General features: G+C 36.4%; 1 protein-coding gene and 1 long non-coding RNA gene across 3 annotated transcripts in view; both read right to left on the bottom strand.

Moving 5' to 3' along the window:
• The window catches only part of LOC117985109 (uncharacterized), a 205196-nt gene extending 194541 nt beyond the window's left edge, over positions 1-10655 (bottom strand). For both annotated transcript variants that reach the window (XM_034971792.2, XM_034971794.2), the window contains exon 1: positions 10092-10655. The gene's annotated coding sequence lies outside the window, so the exon portion shown is untranslated. The remainder of the gene's footprint in view (positions 1-10091) is intronic.
• An 873-nt stretch (positions 10656-11528) lies between these two features.
• LOC138402831 (uncharacterized) lies at positions 11529-12484 on the bottom strand. Its single transcript, XR_011237174.1, has 2 exons — positions 12335-12484; positions 11529-11742 (listed from the first exon to the last, which is right to left on the bottom strand). It is a non-coding gene; the product is annotated as an uncharacterized lncRNA (long non-coding RNA).
• Positions 12485-15764: the final 3280 nt, after the last annotated feature.

Raw genomic sequence — 15764 nt, 5'->3', positions numbered from 1 at the left:
AAAACATATCTCAAAAGAAGTCTCAGGGAGCACGAGCATCACGTAGAGATGAAAGGATTGTGAACATTATAATAGGGCGGGTAAACTGTGCCTTCGGGCCATGCGTTTTCAAAAGCGAGGTAGTTTTGTGTTGACATTTGAACTCGGGATATGGTTCAAATTAGGAGAGACAGCGTTTTAACGAAGGCTAAAAATCGCGGCTGTTTGACGGCTTTTTTGTAATAGAATTGTATGAACAATTCTAAATACATAAAAGGAAAAGGTGACTGACTGATCTATCAACGCATAGCTCAAACTACTAGACGGATCGGGCTAAAATTTGGCATGCAACACCATTTTCAACCAGTTGTACCTGCATTTTTTAAATAAAACATTCATTCATTCATTCATGCAGATAGCTATTATGACGTAGGGTGAAATAGGTGTTTCAAATTTGTGTAGTGCGTGGACTAAGTCGTAAGCATAAACTGGTTTTCTATACTTTACGCAATATCAATACCAAGTCAGAGGTCAGCACTGATCAGTCCCAACCTTTGGAATAACTGTCCTAGTATAAATCCGCCATAACATCATAACTTACACCAACCCGAGTGACCCATATCAAGCGAGTTTTGTCACCGCTACAAAATCTGTTTAAAGTTAAACCTGCTTACGTGTCATCAAACGTAATTTCCTAACCAGAAATACATTGTTTCTTTTTTTTACTAATTTTTAAAGTGGCACACATCCCTTTACCTAGAAAAAAAAACAAAAAATGAATAACTCGAAAACGATACACTTTTGCATGAGCACTTTAGAGGTCGTTTGATAGCTAATGTCCTATACTATAAACCCTTGACGGGATCGTGTCCTATTTTCCTATAACCCTGTATACATAATCCGCCATAACATCATAACTTACACCAACCCGAGTGACCCATATCAAGCGAGTTTTGTCACCGCTACAAAATGTGTTTAAAGTTAAACCTGCTTACGTGTCATCAAACGTTATTTCCTAACCAGAAATAATTTAACTTAGGATACACCGTCAGTTCTTTGAACTTAAGTTCTTCAGTCCTCTAAACTAAGTGGACATGTTTGAAAGTAAAGCTATCCTATTCCGCGCAGAACACTGTAAAAAGGATAGCGCTAGTTTTTAGAGACTCATCGTCATTATCGACGTCCACTGCTTGTGCCGCCTAAATCCAGCGGCTCCCTGTCGTCCGAGGAATGTCGTCAATCGATTGCGCTGGTTAAACAACGTTGGCCCAAGTCGGTAATTGGATAGGTGACCGACTTTGAACGTCCGAATTTGACCCCCGGCCACGGTTATTATCACTAACATGTGATAAAATTATTAAAATAGCATTCTTAGTTGAGGATGCGGACGGATCTGGGAGCCCACTGCATTATTATCCCGAGCACACCCCTACCACTATGTGATAAATGGATAGGGGAACGACCCTCAGCAATGAGAATTAGGTACACAGTTACTGGCGCCGATTCTGTTGTCTTTCTCTAAGCTAAATTTAGAGTATCTGCGTCTTTCTCTTTTTAATATTGCTAAAAAAGGACGGAACATGAATTTTACGTATAGGGACTCTAAATTTTAGAGTTTTAGAGTTCTCGAGCGCACGCGGGTTGTTGCGGGCTGGCTGATGCTCCAAATGACTACATACGAACGAGGGCTCTTTTTAGGGTTCCGTAGCCGAATGGCAAAAAACGGAACGGAAAACTTAAAAAAAAAAAAATGTCACAGCCACTTTTTTAATCACGCAAATTCAAAATATTGGTACTGATTCTGAGCGCACCTAAATTTTAGAGTATTCGCATCCTCTTCTTACTGATGTAATATGAAAAAGACAGACACAGTTTGACAGTTTTAAATTTTATTTAGAGCTGTCAAACAGCGTGTCTTTAGCTGCCAGCCGCGAGCCTATTGTTTAAATTTGTAGCGTGCACTAAAATTTAGTCTTCAAATGTAAAATTCATGTTATGTCCTTTTTTAGCTATGTTAAAAAGAAAATGATGCAGATACTCTGAGTTTAGAGAAAGACAACAGAATCGGCGCCAGTGTTGTAATATTGTGTATACTTAGTATAAGGACTTTGGCTTTTCTTCATTGATCATCACTTACCCATCGCTAGCTCAATACAGAAGCACGGTCTCCTCGCAAAATGACAAGGGTTTGGCCCCTTCACCACGCTGGTCAAATACGGATTGGCTAACTTTGTAACAGCATTATGGAGAACTCTTTAGCACGCAGGTTTCCCTACCATATTTAGTAGTCGTTTCTAACAAAAGTACTTCAATCAATCAATGAATCAGCCTGTTTGCGTCCACTGCTGGACATAGGCCTTCCAAGGAGCACGCCACCACACGCGATCCTCTGCCTTCCTCATCCACCCACTTCCCGCTACCTTCTTAAGTTCGTCAGTCCAGCGGGTTGGAGGTCGTCCCACACTGCGCTTGCCGATACGCGGTCTCCACTCCAGAACACAAAAGTACTTGTGAAAGTTTAATTGAATAATAAATATTTCCATTCTATTCTGTTTCCTTCACCGTTAAAACAAGACGTGTTATATCAAGCCGATTTTGTCGAGAATTTCGCAGGCAAGTAGAGGTCTATAGATACAAAGAATGATCAAGACTACTTTTATCCCGACAAAATTAGGCCTTCGAGATTATTAACAACCTATAACCAAGCGAACGATGTCGCGAGCATAACCTATGTACGTTGAATATATACGCTGTACTGTTGCACACCCTCCATATAAAGCTTTCTTCTTTATAATTCGCCCTAGTCGGCGCACGTAAAAGCATACAACCCCGAGTAACTAGCCCCGTGAAACCGCATTCGGTTTAATAAATAAACCCTAGCTTTGAACCCTTAACCGCGACACGATAATAACCCTGTGCCTAAAGCGTCCGTGAAACAAAACATCCCCTGAAGTCATTACTACCCCCATTTTAAAAACAAATGTAATTTTAACTAGCAACCGTGTCCTGCCATTCGTATGACAAAATAATTTGTTATTTTTACATGTTTGATAAATCAAAAACTATTATGCATAAAAATCTGTTTTATAATGTACAAGTAAAGCCCCCCTCTCATATGATACCCCACCTGGTATAGTTATCTTACTTTGAAAATTCAAAATACTAATTATTTATTCATGAACACATTTTTTTTGTGATGTAACCACAAATTCACGATTTTCGGATTTATTCATTTACTTGTACCTACCTACCAAATTCCATGATTCTAGGTCAACGGGAAGTACCCTATAGGTTTTCTTGAGAGACACGACTGACATACAGACAGACAACAAAGTGATCCTATAAGGGTTCCGTTTTTCCTTCTGAGGTACGGAATCCTAAAAAGGGGTAAAATACCCTAATAAAGTATTGAGTATTGATTGAGTAGGAACGCTCACAGACAATAGACAGAGTACAGATTCCCAGATTTAAAATTAAAACCTAGTAAGTACCATAAGGGATTATGACTTGGTTGTGACCATTAGTTAATCAGGAACAATTAAGTCACTTAACTGAAGAGATATGTGCCGGTTATTAAGACAAGTCTGCGGTGACGCGCCCAATTGACCCCCCCTCGGACATGTTTTAGGGGTCACTATCAAATTGGCCTGCTTCTTTTGTTTACAATAGAGTCTTGGACTGTAGTAATAAAACTAGCTTATTCTCGCGACTTCGTCCGCGTGGACTACACAAATTTCAAACCCCTATTTCACACCACGGATGCCAACGTCATAAGAGCTATATCTGTATGTAAAATTTCAGCCCAATCCGTCCAGTAGTTTGAGCTGTGCGTTGATAGATTATTATCAGACATTTTATTAAAGAATATTAGCCAATGATGACTAATATTCCCCTGTCCTCTCCATCTAAGCGTTAAGCTTGTGCTAGGAGTAGGCACGACAATAGTGCAACGGGTGGGGTTTGAACCGGCAACCTTTCGGATTTCAGTCCGCTCCTCTAACCGTTGAGCTACTGAGGCTATTATATATGGCGCGTGAGAACTTAAAATACATAAGTAGTACATAAGTAATGTAGGTTAACAGGTTAATTATACTTACAACTTATCACTCAGTTAACTTATCACTGTTTATTTAACTGTCACAAAATTAATTAATCAAGTAGGTAATAGATCTAAGAGCACAGTTCACAACAGTAAGGCAACTTCTAACAAAACGTCAAAGCTTTGACGTCACTGGCAGGCGTCAAATGTTACTAGTACATTTGACGCAGGTAGCCCTAAAGTAAAACTATTTTTCTATGATTTCACATCACCATATATAGGATATAGTTAAACTTAAAAAAGTAATTAAAATTTCACTTTTAAGTAATTAAAATATCACTTGCTTTAACGGTGAAGGAAAACATGCGAAGGAAAACAGGATTAGGAAACCTGCATGCCTGAGAGTTCTCCATAATGTTCTCAAAGGTGTGTGAAGTCTGCCAATCCGCACTTGGCCAGCGGGGTATAGACTATGGCCAAAACCCTTCTCACTCTGAGAGGCGACCCGTGCTCTGTAGTGAGCCAGCGATGGGTTGCTCATAATGATGATGATAAACTAGCTTTGTAGGGTTGCGTAACCGAAGGGTGTCAACGGCATCCTATTACTAAGACTCCGCTGTCCGTCCGTCCGTCCGTCTGTCCGTCCGTCTGTCTGCCAGCGGGCTGTACCTCGTGAATAGGTAGAGACCTGAAATTTTCACAGAATGTGTAGGAATTTCTATTGTCTCCTACCCGTGCTCTGTAGTGAGCCGGCGATGGGTTGATCATGATGATGAGTAGTTAAACACCTGGAGAGTGACATAGGCTACTTTTTATCGCGGAAAATCAACTATGGCAGTTTATTAAACCCCTTTCATTAATTAGATAATTATGTGAAAAAATATATTATTAAATCTATTTTTCCCACTTTTGTTTTTAATCTAAGTAGGTAGTTACTTAGTCCTTCATTCCATAGCTCAATCAACTATACCTAATCACTTAATTGAGTTAAATCTTTAATCCTTTAATCTTGTTAACAAACGTAAAACGTGGCCTGTAAAGGGAATTTTTCTTGGATCCATTAAAAAGAAAAAGAAAATAAAAGTATAATTTGGCGCGAACTCGATATAATGCATTTAAAAATTCTAATTTCGAATACAGGAAATTCGATACGGTAATGCGTTCCTAGTAGGCTTGGGACACCTTTACAGACGACGACGACATCACGACAACGACTAACTTTTTGTTTGATATTAAAATACCTAAGTAAAACAAAAAGCTGTGCACGCCAAGATTTACACCACAGGTTCCTCTTACATCAATGCTTAACACTCACAATTTGCAGTACATAGGTACAATACTTATAAGCATACCTAATTGAAACCAAAACTTTACAGGAAACCACGCGGGCCTAGCGTTGACACCCGAGAAGAGCTCTAGCTGACAGTTATGGAGAGAATGAGTTTACGTATAACCACTTGCTACTGTACTTTTCTAAAGTGCGAGAAACGAAAGGTTAACTGACGAAACTATCGCGCGGCAATCCAGACATTATTATTTAAGCCTTAGCACGAAATCTGTAACAAGGTATTCTTGCTGCAACTATGCATTATAGCTAACAACTAGTGACAGAGTGTTAGCTACTCAGTAGGGCGATTTCGTAAAACCTGCATCAATCATTATTACAATCTCAATTGTTGTGATTGGCTGAATTTGTGCGATTCATGTTGCGACAATGCATTGTAGCCAACAGTGAACGAGCGTCAACCAAACAGAGGTGATTGCGATCGTGACATTGTAGCTGTCATTCTAACGCAATCGAGGCCTAGAGGTGATTGCGACTTACTTGACACTTTAGCTGTCATTTTATCGCAATCGACCCTCCGCTGGTCGATTTCATAAAAGCTGCATCAATCATTGTTACAACCTGGATTATTGGCTGATATTATGGTATCTTTGCTGCAATAATGCATTTCTACCAATGTCAGCCAATCAGGGGTGATTGCGATCGTCATACTGTAGCTGTCAAACTACGGCGGTAGGCCTTTTAAGTTCTTTATAACTAATGATTTTAAGCTTATTTCGTGGTTTAACGACATATTTTAATGTCTATAACGGGTACATACCACGATTAATTTCTAATCTTTATAACTATTTATTTGACGACACGGGTAACATGCGACACGACTGTGTCGTGTCGCAGGCTGTAAAAACCACTACGAAACGCAGCATGCTTCTAATGGAACAGGTGAGCGGAACATTTTCTTTTTTCTCCGATTTTCAAAATGGTGTTGGTATTTTCGAAGGCATATTTTCGGATTATGGACTAATGTCCATTTGTAGGAATTTTGTACTCTTCGTAAGCCGCAGAGGTGATTTTATCAGGGTCTTAAAAGTTAAAACCGTATTTTATCATTATTCATTACGCCAACACATACCTTTTACTAATAGTCTGATTCTGATTTTTTATTCTATGGAATTCTGACGTTTCTTAATGTTACCAGAGATGAAACAGTTCCCACAAAAAAAGGTAACAAATTCATATTATAAAATATAAAATAGGCTATGAATTCTAAGTATTAAATTTACAAAAGTGTAAGTTTGTATTAAATTATCAATTAACAGAACATTATTTCATTTTTAAGTGGATAGGTAGACTTCACACACCTTTGGGAACATTATGGAGGACTCTCAGGCATGACACTCTCAGCAGGCAGGTTTCACAATGTTTTCCTTCACCATTAAAGCAAGTGATATTTAATTAATTAAAACGCACATAACTCTGAAAAGTTAGAGGTGTGTGCCCGGGATCAAACCCCCAACCTCTGATTAGAAGGCGGACATCCTGACTACTAGGCTATCACAGCATCACTAGCTATCACTGAAGTATTGTGGCACAAATTAACTATACATCTCCATTAGTTTATTCCTCTCCGATGGCTGACTTCCTTGTACATTCATGTACGGACTACAGGGATTTTCATCACCGCCCTCGTTCCATTCTCTCACTCCTGGCTAATGTGCTGTTGTAGTAAGAGTCATTATCATCATCAACCCATTGCCAGCTCACTACTGAGCACGGGTTTCCTCTCAGAATGAAAAAAATTTTGGCCATATTCCATCAAGTTAGCCGAATGCAGTTTGGCAGACTTCATGTACACCTTTTTGACAAAATTATGGAGAGCTCTCAGGCATGCAGGTTTCCTCAAGATGTTTTTCGGCACTGTTATAGCAAGTGATAGTTATTTAATTGCTTAAAATATTATAACTCCAAAAAGTTAGAGGGCATAAGACATTACATACATTTTCATTTCTTCCCTATTAGCAATAGTTTTGAGCCTAGTAAAAAATTGGCACTTAAAACTTGTCACTGCAATTCAATATGTTTGATTGCGGTAGAATGACAACTACAATGTCACAATCGCAATCACCTCTGATTGGCTAACACTCGCTCACTATTGGCTACAATGCATTGTTGCAACAGGAATCTCACTCAGCCATTCCCAACAATTGAGAATGTAATAATGATATCTACCTACTGGTTTCATTATCATTTAGAACATTTCACAAGGAAGTTTATAATAATAATAACATGTATTGTACATACAACAGATTATTATATTATTTATCTATGGGATTGATAAGCCCCGCCTATAAGAAGTGTTCTGAATTCTGAGTAAAAAAGAAGAAAAAAAAAGCCTGGGCGGGGTCAAAAATGTATTAGGAAAGATGGATCAAGTGAAGTACCAAATTAGAGTGAGAGGCTAGACCTCAGTGGGGTCCGACCTCTCACTCTAATTCGGAACTCGAATATTTTTGCTTCCAATTTTTTCATTTCTTTTTTCAATAATCAATTCAATATTAAGAGTGCTAACCCATACCTATAACTTCGTGTGTGGGTAAAAAATAAACCATTAAAATTGTACCTAGGTACTTAAAGAAATTTCAAAATACGTTTAAGTAAGAAGTAGGTACTATAAGTTTAAGAAACTATTTCTTAACTGTTGATCAAGGGCTGGGTACAGAAGCTAGAGACTTCTTGAGACGGCACACATTTTGAGGAGGTTCCTCACTCTGGCTGGAGCCTTGACCACCGGCAGCTTAGATCCTACTTCGCTGCTAGTGGGACACATTTAATCATATTTTAGTGAATGTTTGTTATTTTTAACCGACTTTTATTTTTTGTTGTTTATGTTATTTTATTTTTGTTGTTTGTGTTACCTATTTTATATTATGTTGTTTCTGTCACTAAAGTATTTTATTTTTGTAGACTTATTTTTTGTTATTTTTGTTAGTTTATTTTTTGCTGTTTGTGTTATTTTAAATTTTGTTGTTTCTGTTACTTAAGTATTTTATTTTTGTACACATTTTTTTATTTGACATTTAATTGACAAAACATTTCTTTTAAATGATTCGGATGAGATTTGTATTTAGCAATAACCATATTAAGTAAGTAGTAACTTAATATGGTTGATGGTCTTTACACTTGAAATGCATAGTTTTAGAATTAAACTGGTTAGTTTTGCAGCCTTAGCGAGAATGTAGGTAACTCGGTATGTCAAAAAACCTGTTTTGAGATGTAGCTAGTAGGTAAGTAGATACTATAGATACACAGAGCTATGTCTTAATTCTAGTCAGATACACCTTCCACACTAAATTACTGTAAGTAAAGTAAGTATGCAAGTCATTTTAAAGTTTTATTTAAGTAAGTAAGTAATTAGGTACCTATAAGTAAACTAAATGCCCATGACTCCATCAATCTGAATTTAGATTTTTAATAATCCTGTATGAATTCTTTGATTTTCAGAGTGACGGATAAGACTAAATTAAATGGCAATGATTTTCACTTTTAACAAGATAACTTAAGTTGCATTCTAATATAATAGGTAGCGTGTACCTGTTACAAGCCAAATTGGAATTATTAGATTATTAAAATTCACAGATATTTTTTGTTTTTTGGGTTCCGAACCTCAAAAGGAAAAACGGAACCCTTATAGGATCACTTTGTTGTCTGTCTGGCTGGCTGTCTGTCTGTCTGTCTGTCTGTCTGTCTGTCTGTCAAGAAACCTACAGGGTACTTCCCGTTGACCTAGAATCATGAAATTTGGCAGGTAGGTAGATCTTATAGCTGACATTTGGGGAAAAATCTGAAAACCGTGAATTTAGGGTTAGATCACACAAAAAAAAATTAAATTGTGGTCATGAACTAATAACTAGTATTTTCAAACTTTCGAAGTGAGTGACTATATCAAGTGGGGTATCATAATATGAAAGGTCTTCACCTGTACATTCTAAAACAGATTTTTATTTATTTTTATGCATCATAGTTTTTGAATTATCGTCCAAATGTCGAAAAAGTACGACTGTAGTACGGAACTCTCATTGCGCGAGCCTGACTCGCACTTGGCCGGTTTTTTTTAAATATAGGTACCAGGATTCAATATTCAATATACTAACATATCTGTAATATGTCATTAAGTTACATAGATAGCAAGATTTAAGAAGCTACACTGTTATTGTTAAAAGACTATACCTACTTTATATAGGTACCTAATAACTTAACACAATTTTTGACTAAATATAGTTAACAACTTTGCTAAGTTCAATATTAAAACTGGACGTACCTACTTTTCTAATAGTTACCTACTATGTGGTTACCCCCCATACAAACAGTAAAGTACCTATTTCTTTAAATATAAGATAGTGATAAGATCATTTAAAAAAAATAGGAGCCAATAAAGGACACCTCTATAATTTACCAACCATTAAAAGCGCCATACCAATTTATTTTAACTAGGTACTTTTTCTGTCAAATGTCAAACAGTAGAAGATTTTTAGCGCCGATAAAAATATTGTATTCACGCGATCACGTCGTTGTATCATCATTTTTTTATTATTACAGCAATTGACATAATTTAGTATGCAGGTCGGACACTCTTTAATTATTCGTCGCTCGTGATATGAAACTTTTTAGACCTGTTTTAATGAGTTTTGTATCATTGAGTTTCGTCCAGGTTTTCACCAAGGTTTTTTTACATAACAAAGCAAGGTTTACTACCTAAATAATATTAGAAAAAAGTGTTTGTTTACTCACCTTATCGGGCTCGTCGATTTTTTCTTACGATGTTTGAGTATCACTATCACTTTGATAATAGCATTATATAAATCGCACTGTGTTTTGAAAACAGATGACAGATTTGAAGAGCGTTCGCAATATCGTGCCGGCACAGTATTGAACGGAACCTTTATGAAACCATGGGCAAAATATGCATTTTTTATTATCTCTATCGATTTCGAGCCAGCCACCGCCGACGGTCGAAAAGTCAGTGCAACGCGAGACCAGCAAAACAGGTTCTATTTTACAAACAATATCACCACAAGCACCTTAGTAATTTCATTAATAACATCTGAAAATCGATTCCACAACAAGGTTCACGACAATTCAAACAGAAAGACTGCCGCAGCGTGTTAAATTCATTATTTTACTACTTTGGCTTCCTACGACGCGAGTAACACAGTTTTTGATTAGTTTAACTATAATGTAGAGAATATTAGTGAATTCCAGCCGTTCCGAGTAAATTTTCGTATCATTTTCTTAATACAATGGTTGCAAACAATACGCCTAACGAAAAACACACACGACCAACGCTAGGCAAGCTCTTGATGACACTAAAATTTGTATAGATGTCGCGGTACTCGCGGCCATTATGGAAAATGGCGACAGACAGGAGCCGTCAAAAACGCTCAAACTAAATTGCATTTTATAGGGATGAAATAAAAGCTATTTTGAAACATACCGCTTTGTTATTTAAAAACTATTCGATCGTATAAAACGACTAATTCAAAGAGCCTCAAGTGTTTATGACTATGAGGCTACTAGATGCGCTATTTGTCTATCCGTATTAAAATTTGGTTATGTTTTGTCCCTTTTTATCCGACTTTACCAGAAGGCGGTTAATGTTTTTTGGGTGTCGAACTCGAAAGTATAATATAATAAGTAGGTACCTATTTCTTAAACAAATAGGTAAATGCCTGTTGAGAGTTGAGCCACTGTGGCCGCTAATAAAATAACGTTCTTTATTTTAAGAGCCAAGTCTCAATTAATTAAACGTTTTGTAGATCCTTTTCATCTGGTTCGTCAAGTCGGGTTGATTTTTTCAAATTGTTTTTCTTCGTCGCTAAATCACATTGATTTCGAACAATGCTCCGAGAGTATATTATAATAGGTACTAGCTGATGCCCGCGACTTCGTACGCGTGGATTTAGGTTTTTAAAAATCCCGTGGGAACTCATCAGTTTTACGGGTTGAAAAGTAGCCTATGTCCTTCCCCGGGATATAAGCTAACTCTGTACCAAATTTCATCAAAATCGGTTGAACGGTTGGGCCGTGAAAAGCTAGCAGACAGACAGACAGACAGAGAGACAGACAGACAGACACACTTTCGCATTTATAATATTAGTATGGATTACTACCTAACTAGTTAACTACTAATAGGGGGAAGTGGGGCAGATTGATATAGAAAAATTCAAATTGACATTTCACCGCTTAAAAATCATTTGATATATTTTTTGTTTTGTTATATGCATAACAAATTTTATAAGCATTATTAAAACTAATTACAATTAAACAAACTCGTTAAATAAGGAGATAAAATAAAAAAGTTGTAACATTTTAATTAAAAAATGGGATTTGTATCATCCTGCCCATATTTAATACTTCATCACTGTGAGCACTTTGACATGAACTGAAAATGGAAAAACTTGATTATATTTTTTAGTAAAAAAAAGTATTTTTAGATAGGTATTAAGACCTGTTCATAAATAATAGGTAAGTAACTAGTTATTTAGGTAAGTATGTCTTGAAAGTTGAAACTCAGAGAAGTGGGGAAAAGTAAAAAATACTTATGTACTACCTACATACCTAGCAGTTATCTGTTTTCATCACATTTATTTACAAATCTCAATGTCATATTTTGTTAATGGTAAAAAAATATAATACCTACCTAAGCACAGAAACAACAAAAAATAAAACACAGAAACAACAAAAAATAAAGTAACAAACAACAAATAGTTACATAACTAGTAAAGAGACAGAAACAACAAAAAAATAAAATAACAAAAACAACAATAAATAAAATAACATTAATTAAAATGGGTCCCAGTTCCCACACTAGCGGCGGGGTAGGACCCAAGCTGCCAGTGATCAGGGCGAGGAGTGAAGAACCTCCTCTCCTCATAATGCGTGCCATGTCGTCAAGAAGCCATCTGTTCTGTATCAGTCAGGTACCTACCTACATAAATATTGTATAAATTTCGACACCAAAACACCATACAAACCTCGCAACAAAAATTCATATCACCTTACATACCACCCTTGATATCCTACCTTCTTCTTCTCCTTTTCTAGTTTGGTGGCTTTTTGAAATGCCAACTGCCAGACCAGCACAATGCACTTCGCCTGTGTCTAGATATAGCTTGAATGAGGTATCCTGGTTCAACTTCAGCTAGGTAGGTAGGTACCTTTTATTTTACTAAAATGCTAAAACTAGTGGCTCTATCTAGCGACCACAAATGGATTTTGTGTTATATACTTCGCAGCATAGATGGCACCAGTAAAAGAAATTGACAGTGTAAAACTCTCCGGTAGGAGCATTAGGTACTTCACTATGGGTAGGAGTAAATAGTAATAGTGTTCTGTGGTAAAAAAACTTCACAAGGAACCCCTGGAACCACATTCTTGCTTCCGTGCAAGGAACCTACAAAATGGTTCGTTGCAAGGTTGCAAGGAACCTTTCTTTCAGATCTCGTGTAAATAGGTAAGTAAGTAGAAGTAGTTAGCATCCTAGTCCCTAGCTGGCAGTAGTGTGGTAACATCGAAGCATTACCTAGGTACAGTGCGACAAGGCTAGTAGAAGTACCGTAAAACGGGGTGAATAGGTACGAAATCTAACTTCGCATTGAAATTTACGGATGTTTTGGTACAAATTATGATGCTTTAACTGTTTGTAAGCATCTCCGGTTGTAAGAATTCTAAGGAAACATCCAAAAAATATAAAATAATGATAAATTACTGGTATATTTTAATCAAAATATATGCTGTCCCTATTTATACTTGATCCGGGGTGTAACGGAATGGCAAAGGGGTGAATAGGGAAAAAAGGTTAGGGTTGTCAAACACAAGTTAGCTCTATCCTCTAATATTACAAAACTAGCTTATGCTCGCGACTTCGTCCGACACAAATTTCAAACCCCTATTTCAACCCCTTAGGGGTTGAGTTTTCAAAAATCCTTTCTTAGCGGATGCCTATGTCTTAATAGTTATCTTCATACCAAATGTTATTATACATGGCATAGTAGGTATCAAATCTTTAAAAAAAAGCAACCGTCGAGTTTCTTGCTGGTTGCTGGCATTCCGAATTATCAGTGGTTTGACGATTCAAAAATAAATAAATAAAAATATTTTTTATTTAATTAAACTGTTACAAGTAGGTAGTGTAGTTACCTATACTTGTAAAAGTTTAATTGAATAAAAAATATTTTTATTTATTTATTTATTTATCAATATTAAACAGTAAAATGCCATTTAACTAAATTTTACTAGTCGACTACACAAGAAAGAAGAATTTTTTTGAACAATTTAATTAAATATTTAAAGTGACAGCCCTGTCCCTATATAAACCTTACTGTTCCTATTTAACCTTGATTCGTTCCAATTCAGTAAGTATAGCGTTCCTATCCACCCCTTTCCCGTACCTATAATCCCCATGGCAAAGCCAAAACCACTTGGTTTCCAATTTTTTCTTTTTTACAGAAAAATATGTAACATTTAGACAAATCTGCTTTTGTGACGCCTCTTAGATAAATGTTTAATGATTTCTAATAGTTTTTCTACTGTTTTATTCTCGTACTGCGTCAAAGTAAACAAAGTTTTGAGACCTACGGCTTAGCGTGTTTTGAACAACGTTTTTGCAATGATGCTTTCGTTATTTTAATGTCAATTTGTCTCTGGTTCAGTGATGCCAAATAAAAGATCAAATATTCTACTATAGGGAAAAACAATGCTACCAAAATTCTAAGCTGTTTTGGGTATTATTTTTACGTTCAAATCTCATTCCCAGTTTTGTCCCTATTCACACCCCGGTTCCTATTCACCCCGTTTTACGGTAGTTAGCATCCTAGTCCCTAGCTGGCAGTAGTGTGGTAACATCGAAGCATTACCTAGGTACAGTGCGACAAGGCTATCTTGGCGCGTGGCGAAAATTGGAACTAACATTGTCAAGTGTCCCCTTTGTTCTTGTTTGAATAGGTATTCTGCCTTTGTTCTCTAACAGCGCCCCTCTGTCAATGTCACTCAAGTGCCAAGAAAGCCTTGTCGTACTGTAATATTATTATTTTCAACTAAGTAGGTAGGTACATACAGGTTGTATGTATTTGACCTGCTCCGGCATCGATAATAAGTAATCAATGTGCCCTGGCTTCGCACTGGTGGGCTTACCTATAATCCATAGATGTGTTTTTTACAAAACATAAATAGAAATTACCTACACTTCTTAGTGAAATGTTCTGAATGACAAAGAAACCTTCATTGCACTGAGAAAAGGTTGGTGCCAATTTTTTTTTTATATTTTATATATTTTTTATCACACCTACACTTCAAGGAAATTTTTAAACTTACCTATCTACTTAATGATTATTTTTTTACCGGAATCAAACCTGTTACGGAAGGAATGGAAATATGTAGGGTTAATCCCGCGGGAACTCTTTGATTTTCCGGGATAAAAACCGGCCAAGTGCGAGTCAGGCTCGCGCAACGAGGGTTCCGTACTACAGTCGTATTTTTTCGACATTTTGCACGATAATTCAAAAACTATGATGCATAAAAATAAATAAAAATCTGTTTTAGAATGTACAGGTGAAGACTAGGGTTCATGATTTCTCGAGCTTATCAATTTCTCGGGTCTCGAGAATTCTCGAGGCTAATTTCTCGGGTCTTCTCGGGTTGTCGAGAAATTTACATTTACGTACGGATTTGCATATTCTTCGGTTCCAATAATGCGATTAATCAACAAATTCAGTGGTTTCCTCTCAAATAAAAGTACCAAAATAATTATAAGACTTTTATTGACAGTCTTCAACATAATTAGCTTCTTTTTCTTAAAGAAAACTAAAAAAATAAGCTATTCTGACATTTGTGACTTATACATAGGTATATACAATTACAGCACAAGCACAGCATTAAAAAGAAAAAAAATCAACTTAAAACTTCTAGCTTCTTTCTTTTAAACAAAACAAACAATAAACAAAAATTTCAACATGAAAACGTTAACCTTATCCTAACTTATAATTAAATTACAATCACAGCACCATTTTTGGCATGTTAATTAGAAAAAAAAATCAAATGAAATTTTTGCATTTAAAACAAACGGCAAACGCAAATCGTTTTATTTTATAATTTCATAGACTCAAATATGATTTCTCGAGTTCTCGAGTTTTCTCGAGCTTGATTTCCCGGGAACAAAGCCCAACGATTTCCCGGGAATTCTCGGCTCGAGAATTCCCGGGAATGAACCCTAGTGAAGACCTTTCAAATTGTACCCCACTTGATATAGTTATCTTACTTCAAAATTGAAAATACTTATTTTTATTAGTTCATGACTACAATAATTTTTTTTGTGTGTGATGTAACCACAAATTCACGGTTTTCAGATTTTTCCCCGAATGTCAGCTTATACCTACCTGCCAAATTTCATGATTCTAGGTCAACGGG

This window comes from Maniola hyperantus, chromosome 9 (assembly GCF_902806685.2).
Source record: "Maniola hyperantus chromosome 9, iAphHyp1.2, whole genome shotgun sequence".
NCBI classification, from domain to species: Eukaryota; Metazoa; Arthropoda; class Insecta; order Lepidoptera; family Nymphalidae; genus Maniola; species Maniola hyperantus.
The sequence above is the reverse complement of the archived record's forward strand: the minus strand, read 5'-3'. Positions and strand labels throughout refer to the sequence as shown.